Here is a 14,313-nt window from a genome sequence, read left to right on the forward strand (position 1 = left end):
TTAAAGATTCCGAATTATATCAAAGGAGAACGGAAAGTCATAAAGGGTTTAAGTGGGAGACCACTGTACTCTGCTTTGCATATCAAAAAGATCACTCCGGACTTCTCCTTTTGGTTTTGGTTGGTGGTTGGTGGTTGGCCATTTTATTTGGAATTTTTTAAAAAATAAATTGTTGCCGGGCGGTGGTGGCGCACACCTTTAATCCCAGCACTCGGGAGGCAGAGGCAGGCGGATCTCTGTGAGTTCGAGACCAGCCTGGTCTACAAGAGCTAGCTCCAGGACAGGCTCTAAAGCTGCAGAGAAACCCTGTCTCGAAAAACCAAAAAAAAAAAAAAAAATTGTTAAGCTGTTGTGGTAGAATAGGCCTCAGAGGCACTTGGGAGGCAGAGGCAGGAGGATTGCTGTGAGCTTTAATCCAGCTTGCTCTACATAGAGAGCTCAGGCCTGCCAAGGTTATGCAGTAACCCTGTCCAAAAAAATATTGGAGGGAGGGAAGGACTGACTAGCTGTTAAGTCTCATGCGATGTTGCACGCCTGTCAGCCCAGCACTCTGGAGGCTGAAGCAGGAGGACCATGAGTTTGAGGTTAGTCAGGGTTATAATGCAAGACCCTTTCTCAAAAAAAAGTCTGAAGAGCTGGCTTGGTGGTTAAGAGCATGAGCTGTTTTTGCTGAGGACCTGAGATAGGTTCTGAGTACTCACAAATGCATGGAACTCCAGGGGATCCAGCGCCCTCTTCTGGCCTCCTCAGGCACCCACATGCACATGTACAGATACACATGTAGACACACTTAAAAACATCTGTGCCCGTAGTGGCGCAAGCCTTTAATCCCAGCACTCAGGAGGCAGAGGCAGGTGGATCTCTGTGAGTTCCAGGCCAGTCTGGTATACAAAGTGAGTTCCAGGACAGTCAGAGCTATTACACAGAGAAACCCTGTCTTAAAAAAAAATCAGATTAAAAAACAAACAGATAAACTTTAATGGTTACCACCAAAGGCCCAAGTGCCTGGGCATGCTGGGTACATACTGCCTTGAAGTCAGCCCAGGTCCCTCGTGTGCAATTTTGTTACAACATCAGCATCAACAAGCCAGCCTATTAGGTTGTATCTTTGGAAGAGATACACGGCCAACCCCTATTGTATCATTTTGCAGCCTGTTTTTCCCTCTGGCTTTGTCACTCTTGTTTCTGAGACTTCTGAGCAGGGCAGAGCTCTGCTCCCTGAATATTTGGCCTTCTTACCCAGTGTCCATGGTTGGGAGAAACCCTGGCACATACTCCCTTCTCTTCAAGGCCAGTCAGTCTGGTTCTTTCCTTTTCTGCCCCTCTGCCCTTGACCTTCTTAGTTTTAGTCTCCTTGAGCTAGAGGTGGTTTTTCTTTGCAGAAGTCTTGTGTCCCAGGTGGTTTTGTGGTCAACCCGACACAAGCTAGAGCTCTCAGAGGAAACGGCCTCAGCTGAGGAAATGCCTCCTTGAGATGCGGCTGTAAGGCATTTTCTCACTTAGTGATTCATAAGGGAGGGCCCAGCCCATGGTGGGTGGTGCCACCCCTAGGCTGGTGGTCCTGGATTCTATAAGAAAACAGGCTGAGCAACCTATGGGAAGCCACCTGTAAACAGCTCCCCTCTATGGCCTCTGTATCAGCTCTGCCTCCAGGATCCTGATCTGTTTGGGTTCCTGTCTTGACTTCCATCAGTGATGAATAGCAATGCTGAAGTCTAAGCTGAATAAACCCTTTCTTTCCCAACTTGCTTTTTGGTCATGGTGTTTCATCGCAGCAATAGAAACCCTAACCAATACGTTCTGTTTAAGTATTTTTGCCACCTGTCAGCCACAGCAGGAAATAGCTCCTGTGATGGTTGGTGGCCCATTTAGAAATATATCTTGCCCCTGGAGATGCAGAAACCACACCTACACTTTCCCTTGTACGTGATGTTATTTTCAATTTTTTAAAAGTAATTTTAAAAATGTTTTGTTTTTAATATAGTGTGTGTGAGAGAGATAGAGAGAGAGGGGGGAGAGAGAGAGAGAGAGAGAGAGAGAGAGAGAGAGAGAGGAGAGAGAGAGAGAGAGAGCCTGTGTTGGAGTCCAGAAGAGGGCATCTCATGCCCTGGTGCTGGAGTTACAGGTGACTGTGAGCTGCCTGACGTGGCTACTGGAAGCCTAACTCAGGTCCTCTGCAGGAGCAGTGCACGCTCATAACCTCTGAGCCATCACCCCCACCCATTTTTATTGTCAGCATATTTCCTTGTGGAAACAAAATTCTGTTTGCAATGTGCTACCTTTGCTTCCCAGCCCTAATCCGGGTTCTGACCCACAGTCACTGGTCCTGATGCACGTTCCTAAGCCTTGCGGGTTGTGATGGTTACTTTTGCTGACTTCGCTGGATTGATGCATCTCTAGAGCACTAATGAGGGATAACTTTGAGTGTGTCTGTGGGGTGGGGGGAGTAGCCTTGAATGTGTGTAGCTTACTCCTGGGTGGGGGGGGGGGAGAGAAAGAGAACATAGGACTGGTATTCCCATCTCTCTGCTTCATGGTCCTGAGAGATGTGAGCAGGCAGACACCCTCCTGCTCCTGCCGCCATAGCCTCCAGATCCTCCTAGCCCTGTACCTTCCTTGCCATGATGGATGGTACCCTCAAAGAACGAGCCCAAACAAATCCTTCTGTAATTTCTTCTTCTAAGGTATTTGGTTACATGTAAAAGAAACATAATGAATATATATGTCTGTTTCATAGCTTCAAATCAAGACTCTGTGGGCTCAGGCTAGACCCTGATTACTCTCCAGCACACCAACCGAAAGGAGCCCACACTTGAGCTGAGGCCATAGGAAGAAACAAAACAAAGACACCTCACATCCCATTCCCGAGTCTGACCTGTCCTGAGATGGACACTCCAGGTCCGGGGTCTTCATTCTCTGAAAGCGTGGTGGACTTGGGGAGCCTGGAGGTGACTCCACATCACTGGATGGAGTTATGTGAATAGCAGGCACCCCCAAGAGCCTCCAGGATTTAGGAGATAGGTCCTGGACACTGTCAGCCTGTGTTTGCTGCTCTGCTGGAGAACCAGGTGAGCCCTGGTCACCTCCCTGGGCCTCCTGGGGAGTCCAAGGCAGCAGGGGCAGGAGTTCGGCCATGAGGAGGAATGTGGACAGCAGTGTGGTCCCTAGGGGAGAGCAAGAAGTGAAACACAGAGCCCTTGTCCAAGTACAGTTGGGGAGGGGGCTTATGGCAGAGATCTGGGTGAAGCCCCCACCCCTGCTGACATCCTGCCTCAGGACTCCGAGCTCCTGTTTCTTTCTTGGATTTCTAAAAGTCCTCTAGAGACAAAATATCCCAGAATGGACTTCCGGTGCTGAGACTCAGGCACCCAGAGCCCAGCTCCGATCTCACAGAGAGCTCGGCAAGCAGCTGTTCATGTGTCCAGGCTGGGTGTCTTCCCTTCACCATGGCTGTACCCTGAGGTCCAGACACCATATCGCCTTCACACACAAGGCCAGAAAAGAGCCAAACCTCAGTGGGCTTCATCATGGCTAGCCAAGCTGGGACAGAGAAAGGCAGACTCTAGGACTTTCCTTCCCTGGTTTTCTCAAGGTCCCAGCCAAGACAAACAAAGGGAAGGCGGCCCTGAGGCTTGCTTAGTCCTGAGGGAAGCAGGACCTGCACCTGTGCTGTTAGAGCGCTTGGGTCTGGCAATGCCAGACCAGAGCCTGTGTCTGCTCACTGGAGAACGCAGCAAAGACTTCTTGCAATCTGGCTGACTAGGGACAAGGGAAAGGTGACTGGGGAGAGAGGGGGAGGGTGGAACCCAAAAGATTGTTTTTCTTAGTTTGAGGAGGACTCTGACTCTCAGGCCCAGCCTGAACCTTGCTAGCGCGCTAGAACCCTGAGACCTTACCTTGTGAGTCCTTCCTTCTGTCTCACAGGGTTCAGATTTCTAGAATAAGACAGGACTAGGCCCTTCCTTCTCTCCCTGAGGTGGGCTGGGCCTGAGACTCCTGACCTTCAGGCCGGAACAGTGGAACAGCGTGTCTGACTGGAGTCCTGTTACCTTCTGGCCAGCTGTTCCTGGAAGAAAAGTATAGAGTGGGGGAGGGGAGGCGGGGGTGCTCGTACTACCGAGGGCACCTAGGAAGGCCTCTCTCCCTTTTGTCCTTCACTGTGCTGTCCAGCCCTCTAATAATCACTGCACTGTCTGGGCCTGTTTTGGCCTGCTGTGTAGCTTCCGCTTTGTGCTTCCCAGGGCTGCTCCTCCAAACTCAGGGAACATCCTAATGGTCAGATGGCAGCCCCCACCTCGCTGTCGTGCACAACCCCTCCTATACCAGCATTCCTCACAGTTTAAGTGAGGCATTTTTGTCTCCCTTGCCCGTATTTATGAGTGCCCTGTGAATGCCTGTGTGTGTGGTGGTTTGAAGGAGAATCGTCCCCTATAGGCTGGGGTGCTTGAACACTTGGTCCCCAGCTGGTGGCACTTTGCAGGGAGGCTGTGGAACCTTTAGGAGGTGGCGTCTTGTTTGGAGGAAGTACGTCACTGGGGCTTTGGGAGTTTACAGCCTCACGTCACTTCCTGCCCCCCCCACACCCGCCATGACCCTTTCTCTCTCCTTCCTGTGTGTGGATGAGAATGTGACCAGCCAGCTTCCTGCTTCTGCACCCATGTCTTGCCTTTGCCCATTGCCATACCTATCTTGCCATGGATTCTATCTCTTTGGAACCATATGCTAAAATAATCCCTTCCTTCCTTAAACTACTTTTGCTCTCACAATCACAGGAAAGTAACAAAGCAAGGGAGACAGTGAAATGCCCCCTACAGGCGCCTGTTAGAGATGCTGCTTTGTCTTTGGGACCTTCCAGCAACTTTGAGAAATGAGTCCTACCCAAAGGAAATAGGTTGCCTGTGGTGTGCCCTTGAGGATATCTTGTCCCTGGACCCTTCCTGTCTCTCTTTCTCCCTGTTTCCTGTACCACTGTGGTTTTCTATCCTAGCACACAGGACCAAGCAGCCATAGCTAAAATCCTGAGGCAAGTTCCTTTCTTTAAGTGTTTCTGTCTGGTCACAGCAGCCAGAGAAAGGATTGTCTGTTGCCTTAGGCCACTCCCCACTGTAATGGTCTGCTCTGTCCCTTTAAGAGACCAGCCTCGCCCCCTCCTTCCTGTTTGCCAAGGCAAGCAGCAGATCTTCCTTCTGCTTCCAGCCTGAGCTTTCTCCCCTCCCCCCCCTGTAACTTCTCCTCTCTTCTTCCTGCTCCCCCTCTCTCTTTTTGTTTCTTTCTCTCTCTCTGCCTCCCTCTGTGCTCTTCCCTCTTTCTATCCTTCCCCCCTTTCCCTTTCCCCTTCATAACCCACTAAATAAATATTCACTGATAGGCATGGTGTGCCTATCAGTTTCTGTCTCTCACCTGCCACAGTTCTTTGTGGGACCAGTCTCTCACTCACCACCTGGGACCACAGAGGCCTCAGGTGGTGGGACCAGCTGCCCCTCATGGCCCCCGTGGTCTCCCACCTGCCGCTGTCCTAAACCACCCACAGTGGCCCACTGCGCCCCTCGGGGAACTTCACCACAGCGTTTTACCACTACACCCATCCCACTTGGCCTCTCTTCTAGAAGTCTCCATGACCTTTCATTTGGACGGCAGTATTCAGTTCCTTTTCCAGTAATTTCCCCACATCGTTGATGCAGCCAAACCATGTATTTTCAGTTAGTCTTGCTCTTGAGTTTTTTTTTAAAAAATCAAAGTCATTTTAGTTTTTAAATATTATTAAATTTATTTGTTTATTATGTATACAGTGTTTTGTCTGCAAGAATGCCTGCAGTGTAGGCCAGAAGAGGACCCCAGGTCTCATTAAGGATGGTTGTGAGCCACCATGTGGCTGCTGGGAATTGAACTCAGGACCTCGGAATGAGCAGCCAGTGCTCTCAACCTCTGAGTCATCTCTCCAGTCCCTCTCTCAAGCTTTATAAAATTAAAACATACCATGTGCCATCTTCTGAGACTTGCTTTTCTCATTCAGCATTAAATAGTCCCCCTTATCTTTGGGGAACACGTACCAAGTGACAAAATGAGGCATGACAGATACTTCATGGGTATGCAGGACAAAGCCATGGTTCATATCCTGAGCAGGACAGGCCAGGACTGACCGAAATTTCATTACTACCACTTGAGTGGTACACGATTTACAGCTATGGATTACTTACTTCTAGAATTTTCCATCTAATATTTCTAGATCACTACTGACTGGGGTGGTCACTGAACTTTAAAATGTGAAACCCCAGACAGGAAGAACCAGGGTCTTTCTAAGACTCCACCATATGGCTGTAGGTTAGCTATGCTTCATCTGTTTTGCCTAATGTATAATATTCCATTTCAGGAATGCATTATGGTTTATGTATTAATTTTTTTCCATCTGTAGACAGTGCACTCTTTTTTTTTCTACTGTGATGAATGGAGTTGTCATGATGTGCCTGGCTGCTGATTGCCAGCTACCCATGTCTCACCTCTGTAAGCCTGATTCTGAGAGGCCAGGCTGATCCATTGGCCTACTACATAAACCTGGGCTACAAGAATGGCTCAGTTATGTTATCCCGATAGTCAGTCTTGATACAGAATGAAGTTGTCTTTTCCTCTTGCATCAGAGTCAGTGTAAAGTCCTAAAAGGGGGGAGGGATTAATAGTGAAAATTTTACTGCTCTACTCCATTTGTCAATGTTTGCCACACAGGCCTTACCCTGGTATGAAAATCTGAAATCCCAGATCTCCAAAATGATGCCACACTTCAATGGTTCACTGTATACAAACCTTGCTTCATATATAAAATTATTAAAAATGTTAAATAAAATCACCCTGGGCTATGCATAGGATCTTGAAAACTGGGAAAGCACTGTGTGGTAGTTCAAATGAGGATGGCCCCCATCTGCTCATATATTTGAATGCTTTGTTATGGAGGTATGGAATAGGCAGAGACTGTTCATTTTCTGACTGCTCAGACCTGAATAATCATACAGAAACTGTATTAATTGAAGCATTGTTCAGCCAATGATTCAGGCATATTTTTAGCTAGCTCTTACATCTTGAATTAACCCATTTCTATTAATGTATAGATTGGCATGGGGCTGTGGTCTACTGGTAAGGATCCAGCATCTGTCTCCTTCAGCAGCTACATGGTGTCTCCCTGAGTCTGCCTACATTCTCTATATATCTCTACTCGAATTTCCTGCCTGGCTACACTCTGTTAAGCCACTGGCTGAAACAGTTTTATTCATTAACCAATAAAAGCAACACATATATAGAAGGATATCCCACATCATCTCCCCTTTCCTGTCTAAATAAAAAGAAAGTTTTTAACTTTAACATAGTAAAATTACATATACAAAACAATTATCAAGCAAGAATTATAGTTGCAATATTTAGTCTATTTCTTTGTGAGTCGAAAGTTTTATATCTAATTTATCTTTTATCATCATGAAGGAAAACTATAACTATCTAGTCTTTAACTTCATTAAAGACATCAAAAGGATATAATATTACTTAACAGAAAGTACATTGTAAGCAACTTCCAAAACTCTAGAATTGACAGAAACATCTCACTGCCTAGACAGTATTATAATATTGGGGCATCCATATCTGGTAGACTTGTCTACGAAGCTGGAAATGTGAAGATCTGTTTTGTCTTGTCTGTATCCTGTAGAATATCTGGCAGTTTTTTTTGTGTGTCCTTCATGTCCATTTATACAGTATACCATCAAGTAGTTCAGGCAAGGGCAGTTTCTTGCCCAAATGAATAGCCTTGTCACATTGAAGGCAAATTCCATAATAAGCTTCTTCAATGCCCATCAACCTCTCTGAAGTAATTGGTGCTGCCTGCCAGAAGCAGACATGTCTCATTGTCAAGAAAAGTCTGAGTTTTTAAAGCATTTTATATTTTGTAGGTCTTTGAAGTTTTGAAGATTATCTAACTGAAATATATCTCTATATATCTTGAAAACCTAACTAACATGACTACAGTTTGACTATTATAGATGACTATCTATTAACTTGTATTTTAACTATATATTATTTTTTAAGTGAGCTACACAAACATAATACTTTAAATAAGAGAAGAAATTCATATACACAGTTGGTGTAGGAAGTCTTTCTGTTTATGTGTTGCTTTCATTGGTTAATGAATAAAGAAACTGCCTTGGTCTTTTGATAGGGCAGAACTTAGGTAGGTAGGGAAAACAGAACTGAATGCTGGGAGAAAGAAGGCAGAGACAGAGAGACGCTATGGATCCTCCTCCTGAGATGGATGCCGGTTAGAATCTTGCCGGTAAGCCACTGTCATGTGGCAATATACAGATTAATAGAAATGGGTTAAACTAAGATGTAAGAGTTAGCCAATAAGAAGTTAGAGCTAATGGGCCAAGCAGTGCTTTAATTAATACAGTTTCTGTGTGGTTATTTTGGGTGCAAGCTAGCTGGGAAGCCGGGAAGAACAAGTGGCCCTCTCCTTGCAACACAGTGTTATAAATCGACCTTAAATTTGTATCAACAGACCAAAGTCTGTACCAATGTATTCATCTCTATATCATATCTCCCCCTTTTCTAGAGATTGACTGTGACCATTTACCACTGATAATCTACCCTCTTTAAATGAAAATAAACATTTACAAGCAGTCATTTTGGGAATTTGAGCATTGTTTATTTTAAACGTTTTTTTTGTGTTTTTTTTTTTTTTTTTTTTCAAACCATATTAGCCTGGAAGAAACTCATAGGGTTTTATCTTCTGTGGAAACAGAAGCAGAACCTTTAAAAAAAAATAATGTATCTTTAAACCCAAATTTTGAAGTTAAGATATATTTATGGTGGTTTAACTTAGCAGTCTCCAGAATCAAATGTCTCTTTGTAGTCAAAAATTTAAGAAAAACGTAATACCATACATAATCCAGACTCTCTGTATATTTTATTTTTACATGGCTTATTTTATTATTTTTAACATTTATTATATTATTTTTACTTCTTTACTGTTTTATAACTTGTCTATGCTCTTTTTCTCTCCCAAGCCTACACACATGTTTTTAAACACACTGTGTCTTGTTTAGAGGTCTTTTATATCTGATTCTGTCCTATTGAGTATTTGAAATCCTTTTTGACAAGGAACATTTTAAAATGGTAAGCAATGTGGTTGTGGCAGTCCTGGATGCTGGCTCCTCCTCTCTTGGCCTTTTGCTATGGCAAGAGTACATTTCCTTCCAGCTCTGGGACTGTTGGGTGGGAGCCCTGCTCTCCACCTCAAGTCTGGGAAGCCCTGTGCAGCACATAAACCTTTCTTGTCTGAGTAAAAGCTAAATCTGCCATGCGGCGTGCTGTGTGGCCTGGAAAATGTCTCTGTGCATGGTATCGGGAATCCTCCATGGTTTTCTGCTTCTGAATGCCTAGCAGACCCGATCCAGCTGCTTGCCACAGCAGGAGTGCTGAGCGGCAGACGTGTTCTCAGCTACTTTTCTCCTAACCTCGTGCGGGCATACAAGCACCCGGACCTGAAGTGTGTGCCTGGCCACTTGGGTTAGCCTCATTTTGGGCACCATTTTGTAGGCAGAGGCTGTTTGTTCATTTTCTGACTGCTCATACCCAAATAATCATACAGAAACTGTATTAATTGTGACATTGTTTGACCAATAATTCAGGCATATTTTTTAGCTAACTCTTAATCTTGAATTAACCCATTTCTATTAATCTATGGATTGGCACGAGGCTGTGGTTTACTGGTAAAGGTCCGGTATCTGCCTCCTTCAGTAACTGCATGGCCCCTGCCTGACTCCGCCTACTCTCTCTAAGTCTCTGTTCAGGTTTCCCCCTGGCTGCACTCTGCTAAGTCATTGGCCGAAGCAGCTTTATTCATTAGCCAATAAAAGCACCATATATACAAAAGGACATCCCACGTCAGTGTGGCCTTGATTGAGGAAGTGTGTAGCTGGGGGCGGGCTCTGAGGGTTCTTCACAGCCATAGAAGGGTGAGTAAGGCAGCACCTGTGTGGGAGTGGAGCCATGGCTTGTGGTTTAGGACTCTGACTACTCTTGTTCCTAGCACCCACAAGGCAGTTCACAGCTGCCTGTAACTCCAGTTCCCGCAGCTCCTGTTTGCCTTTCTGTTTACCTTTCCCTGGGCACGTGGTACACAGGCGGACATACAGGCAAACACCCATATACACAAATTAATAAATATTTTAAAAGAAAAAGTGAATACGTATAAAAATAAAATCTGAGGCTCAGCAGGATAAGATACCCCTCTATTTTCCCAATATGTAAGTTCTGTGAATTGAATGATGCCCCTCTCACAATGGTGGTTTGAATGAAAATGGACCCCCATAGGCCCGGAGAGAGCGGCATTATTAGGAGGTGCCGTCTCGTTTGAGTAGGTGTGGCTTTGTTGGAGGAAGTGTGTTGCTAGGGTGTGGGCTCTGAGGTCTCAGATGCTCGAGTCAGAGAGTTTGGCACTCTCTCTTCCTGCTGCCTGACAATCTGGATGTAGAAGTCTCAGCTATCTCTCCAGCACCATGTCTGCTTGTATGTCGCCATGCTTCCCGCCATGACGATACTGCATTCGGTGTCTGAACTGTAAGCAGGCTCTAATGAATGTTTTCCTTGTAAGAGCTGGGACAGTCACTGTGTCTTTTCACAGCCATAGAAACCCCAACTAAGACAGACAGTTTCTGTTACTGTTACAAAGACCCCAAGTGATAATGTATACAAAGGAAAGGTTTGGGACCATCATCTGTATTGCTGTGGGCCTGTGATGAGCCAGCACTTTCTGTGCAGGTAGTAGGGAAGCTGGTTGCCATGGGGCTCAGCTGTGAAATAAAAGAGGAAGAGGAGGGGCCTGGGTCCCTCCTTCATTGCCTCGATGACATTTCGGCTGCTCGTAGGCCCTGCCACTTCCTAATAACATCAAGCTGAAAAGTAGGTTGTGAACAGCAGGCCTTTGGGGGAACATTTCGGTTGTAAACTGTAGAGCCCCCTCTGCATTTTGTCTTCCTCCCCACATTCAGAGGAGTGACAGACAGGGTCATGGGACTGCCCACCAGAGTCCTAAATGAGATGGGGTAGGGGACGAAATGTCCAGAGCCCGTGTCCTTTCTAGAATTCCCCCACAGGAGGACCACTGTGCAGGCGCTGTCCCCTGACATGATCATCTTCACACCAGTGTGGGGCTCAGCCCAGCAGGCTTGTGTATTCCTGATAAACAATACGCTGTACCAGGGTGGCTATGGGCACCCCAGTCACAGCAAGATTTGAATCTGTTTCTTGGTTTTATGTTTTCGCTTTGTTTTTGTTTTATTTTGTTTTTAATCTTTCCCTGAGTACTCCCACCCAGGAAGTTTTGACATCTTGCCACACCTCACCCACATTCTCTGTACTTGAAAGGTTTCTGTATCAAATGTGTCTGGTTTTGGCCAGACTGCACCCCACTCTTTACCACTTCAGAAAGTCTCAAGTTGTCTTTATTTTTAAGAAGGGGGGGGGTCTCATTATATAGCCAGGCTGGCCTTGAGCTGCTTGTTCTCCTCCTTGCCTCAGCTCTTCAAGGGTTTGGGATTACAGGCACACACCAGCCATGACACCAGTCTCCCGTTCCTTTGCTATTCTACTCTCAATTCTTGCTCACATCCTAGGAATTCTGAAGCATTTCTCTGTGCTGACCAGGTCTAGGGACAAACTGTCAGGTCCTTCTCAACCACCTTCTTGGTAATATCATGAGAAGGCAAATGAAGGCACAAAACATGGACGTTCCGATGAGCGGATGTTTGATTCTGGGCAGATCCTGTAGTATTGTCTGACCTTCCCTGGCTGTTTTAAGCAGTAAGGTGGGACCATGAGAGACAGACTCTAGCTACAACCCAGGGACAGGTGAGAAGACTGCAAAAATGGAAGCTCATTGAGTTGTCTGTAGTCATGAAAGTCCCAAGTTCTGGCTGTGGTCAGCATCAGCGCTCCCAGAGAGCTACCCAGAAGGCTTTCAGTCATAATAATGTCCCAGGCTTTCCCTTCTCCCACTGGACTGGTACACTCATCGTCAGCTGCTTGTCTAGACTAGGAATTAACCTGGGCCTGGTGATGCAGGCTTGTTAATAGCAGCCGCTCAGGAGACTGGAGCAGGAGAGTTGTACGGACATGGCCTGAGTGAGTTACAGAGAGGACTCAAGTCCAGTCTGGTCAAGGAAGACTTAGGAAGACCCTGTTTCAGAATAAATAGTAAAAGCAGGGATGGGGGCATAGCTTAGTATTTGAGCTCTGGCCTAGAATTCCCCAGTGAGGGGCCGGGATTGTAGCTCAGTGGTAGAGCCCCGGCCTAGAATCCCCAGTAAGGGGTTGGGGTGTGGCTCAGTGGCAGAGCTCCTGCCTAGAATCCCCCAGTGAGGGGCAGGGGTGTGGCTCAGTGGCAGAGCTCCTGCCTAGAATCCCCCAGTGAGGGGCTGGGGTGTGGCTCAGTGGTAGAGCCCCTGCCTAGAATCCCTCAGTGAGGGGCTGGGGTGTGGCTCAGTGGTAGAGCACCTACCTAGATTCAAACTCTAACACTAAAAAAGGAAAGTCAAGAAAACAGGAATTAAGCCGCAGATAAAGTTCTTGCTATTGTTTCCAGGCCTCATCTGCTGAGCATGGGCAGTGTCCCCACCAGTTGTAAGAGATTTTAGGAGACTCTAAGGGGATCCTATAAGCAACAAGCTTTCCTAGGCTGGAGTAACCACCCGAGTGCCCAGTCACTGGTGTAGGAAGCTATTGCTTTATATTTCCAAAGGAACGTTTGCATAACTTCATGGTCACAACTGATCATGACACCGACATTGTGCAGGATGCCAGGAGCCAGTTGCTGGGGTCAAAGCCAGAACGAGCTTACCCTTTCTAGAATGTTTGTCATTTCCCTAGGTTGGCTAGGTTGAGCTTGGGGTGTTTTTCCACACTGCTTGCCAGGAAAGATCTTAAAAACGAACTGGTGATGCCTGCATGTTTGCAGGGGAACAAAGCTGGGAGGAGCTGCACGAGGAGGCCGCTTCCTCCGGCTTGACACCACCATCGCCATCACGATGTACAGTTGCCTTGGTAACCTTACCTTGGCCCACAGTCAAGGCGAAAGAATAAACAAATACCGACAGTCAGGTCTGTGGTCACGGTGGTAAGGCTCTAGCAGGCCCTGCTGGGAAGTAAGAGCAAGAACCCCGGTGACAGGAGATTCCAGTCACCATGTCCTTCCTGAGCTGCATGTGGTCTTGGGAGGGTTGAAGCTTATTAGGAAGTGGAAAGTTGACTGGGGTTTGGGACTTCAATGTATCTGCCCCAGAGTTGTTCATGTTCCAGCTGTAATGTAACCCCACTGAACTCGCTGCCTTGGATAGAATCTTCCATTTATTTATTTATTCATTCATTCATTCATTCATTCATTCATTTATTATTTATTCTTTATGTACGAATTCATTTATCTCTCTCTCTCTCTCTCTGTGTGTGTGTGTGTGTGTGTATTCACATGTGCCACAGCACTGATGCCGAAGTCAGAGAACGACTTGCATGAGTTGGTTCTCTCCTTCCATCATGTGGGTCCCAAGGACTGAACTCAGGTTGTCAGGCTTGGCAGCAGTCACCCTCACGCTCTGAGCCATCCTGCCAGCCCCAAAGAATGGAGCCTTTCTCTGGGCAGTCAGTGCCCTCTCTGTCTAGCCTGAATGCTTCTTCCTATCTCCCGGTTAGACTCCCCCAACAGACCTGAGTGATTTCCGTGCCCACAGTCAGGTTGCTGAGAACTCTCTGACCCACCTTTGGTTTGGTTAGTCAAGTTCTCCCATTTTATGGATTGCAATTCTATGTACTCAAAGAAAATGAAAGGTTTTAAAAGTCCACACACTGAGCTGGAGAGATGGCTCAGGTGTAAAGTGTACTTTGCTGTCCTTGCCGAGGGCCCCGGCACACACAGTGTGGCTCACGACCACCTATAACTTCAGTTGCAGGGGACCCAGTACCCTCTTCTGACCTACTTGGAATGCATGTGGCGCACATACATCCAGTCAGGCACACAAACATAAACTATAACGGATAGCCTTAAAAAAGAAAGCCTTTGTCATATGGGGCCTACATTAGTAGACTGGAGCGGAGCTTCCAACTAAACACTTGCCCTTTGCACCACAGTGACTAAAATACCTGCCGGGAACGGTTTAATAGGTGGATCTGGGTCTCAGGAGGAAGTCTTGGAAGAGCAGCCTGTTGGGGTCCATGCTAGGGGCTCCTCCCTCATGATGAACTGGGAACATGATAGAACACAACAGGAAGCTGGGTGGCTGTAACCTT

Source organism: Arvicola amphibius, chromosome 8 (assembly GCF_903992535.2).
Source record: "Arvicola amphibius chromosome 8, mArvAmp1.2, whole genome shotgun sequence".
Lineage (NCBI taxonomy): Eukaryota > Metazoa > Chordata > Mammalia > Rodentia > Cricetidae > Arvicola > Arvicola amphibius.